General features: G+C 45.8%; 1 pseudogene; it reads right to left on the bottom strand.

The window, feature by feature from the left end:
• LOC108788228 overlaps window positions 1-2,404 on the bottom strand; it is a 12,717-nt pseudogene that overhangs the window by 2,063 nt on the left and 8,250 nt on the right.

Raw genomic sequence — 2,404 nt, 5'->3', positions numbered from 1 at the left:
GAATGTCCTCCTCTGCTCCTACGGCATATTTATAGGTGTGACTTCAAATGTTCACCAAATTGTATCATTTTGATCTATTATAGGATGCTAGTGATGAGTTTTTGTTGCGTGGCTGGAACTGATGACCCTGGATTCACTGTTTCTGGCTTGAAGCAGCTGTGAGCTGTAGTGTGCAGTTGCAGGCAGGTTAACATGGAAATTTTATTTAAAAAAACATTTGGGAGCAGGAAGGATTTTTTTTTTCTTCAATTGCATAAGGCCTCATTTACACGGGTGGCCAATGGGTGGTAAAAACAGAGTCCTTTTCCGTTGCTGCCTGCCAAACATGACCATTGATGTGAATGAGAGCACGCTGCGACCGTGCGCCAAATGCATGTTAGTTCCATGTAAAATCCCCCCTGGGATAAAAAAAACAAACAAGCATTAAAGGCGGTGGCAGCATCAGCTCCTGAATGCCTGGAAGTCACTACTCTACTGCCGTCTAAGAAGTGATCCACCGCGGAAGACTTGCCAGAGGGGCAATAAAGTCCACTGCTCATGTGATCGAGGCCTTAGAGATATCCTAGGTCTCATCCACACTAAAGGCTTTTTATTCTCCTGGTAAACTCTTTACAGTGTTCGCTAGCCTTCATCAACCATTTTACCCAAGGTGAACCCCCGGAAATAATGTTCAGGTCTTAGGGAGCCCTTTATAAAATCAGTGTATTAGTGGTCAGTGGGAAGAATGTGGCCAGTGGGATGAATGCTCCTTGCATTGGTGGCTAGTAGGATGAATGCCCTTACATTGGTGTCTGGTGGGAAGAATGCTCCTTACATTGTGGGAAGAATGTCCATTACATTGGTGGCTAGTGGGAAGAATGCTCCTTACATTGGTGGCTAGTGGGAAGAATGCCCCTTACATTGGCGGTCAGTGGGAAGAATGCACCTTACATTGGTGGCTAGTGGGAAGAATGCCCCTTACATTGATGGCTAGGGGATAGAATGCTCCTTACATTGGTGGCTAGTGGAAGGAAATGCCCCTTACATTGGCGGTCAGTGGGAAGAATGCACCTTACATTGGTGGCTAGGGGATAGAATGCTCCTTACATTGGTGGCTAGTGGGAAGAATGCTCCTTACATTGGTGGCTAGTGGGAAGAATGCCCCTTACATTGGCGGTCAGTGGGAAGAATGCCCCTTACATTGGTGGCTAGGGGATAGAATGCTCCTTACATTGGGGGTCAGTAGGAAGAATGTTCCTTGCATTGGTGGCTAGTGGGAAGAATACCCCTTACATTGGTGGCCAGTGAGAAGAATGCCACCCCCTACAGTGATAGTTAAATTGCTACCCTTACAGACAGCTAAAAAGCTCACTGGTGTCATGCAGCTGTTTCTGCCATGTGGCATTGACCCCAAACTATGCAGGTACCATTAAATGCAGGGATGGGTCAATCCGCCACAGCTCAAGGAACTCCTAGCAACCTCTGGAGGAACCATTGATGACAATGGCTGGGATAGCCCGAGGTTCACACAATCTTGGCACTGGGTGCCAGGATGAATTCACTCCTGTTTGCATGCACAGGAGTTACGTCTCTCCGGCCTGGCCAGTGAAGATGGCTGAAGATCTCTAATCTACAGAGAAGATGATGGTACCAGCGAGGAAGCAATGGAGTGAAGAAGACTATGGGGGTGATTTACTAACCTAAAACACACGCACGCACCAGGTGCGTGTGATTTTTACACAGCAAAACTTATTTATCAACCAAAAAGTCTCTAAAAGCATATTTCCGCTAATGCCATATATGGAAAAATCATGCACATGATGCATATATAATGCTGCTTCACAGTTTAGACAAAAATGGTTAGCTCATGCATTTACATTCCTGCATTCATCAACGCAAGCAACACAACATAGAGCTAATTTACACAACATCACCTTGCAATTCATGCCAGGGCTTTGCACAACACACCTGCTGGGTGTGTACACACTACAAAGGTGTTTAGATTCCACCCATAGATCATGCTGGGAGGGAACACACTACAGAGGTGTATACATGTTCGTGGTGTGTTTATAAGGTTAGTAAATCAACCCCTATAGCTCAGCTTTAAGGCGATTCCAGGAGCCATGTTGTTCTATATACATACTGCAGGGTTTGTTCTTATGAATCATTCGCAGCAGCTCTTCAAATTTGTCATCTAACCATCTGGGACACTTTATGGCAGAGGTGGGAAATCTCTGGCCCTCCAGCTGTGGCAAAACTACAAACACCATCATGCATCTGCCTCTGGGAGTCATACCTGTTGCTTTCAGAGTGTTGCAATGCCTCATGGGATTTGTAGTTGTACCATTCAGAGGGCCGGAGTTTTTCAACCCCTGCTTTAGGGGTTCCATTTAAAAAGTTCTTCACGCAACTTTCACCCATTTCC

This window comes from Nanorana parkeri, unplaced genomic scaffold (assembly GCF_000935625.1).
Source record: "Nanorana parkeri isolate BGI_ZX_2015 unplaced genomic scaffold, ASM93562v1 scaffold314, whole genome shotgun sequence".
In the NCBI taxonomy this organism is placed as follows: domain Eukaryota; kingdom Metazoa; phylum Chordata; class Amphibia; order Anura; family Dicroglossidae; genus Nanorana; species Nanorana parkeri.
This window is presented reverse-complemented; position numbering and strand designations above follow the sequence as displayed.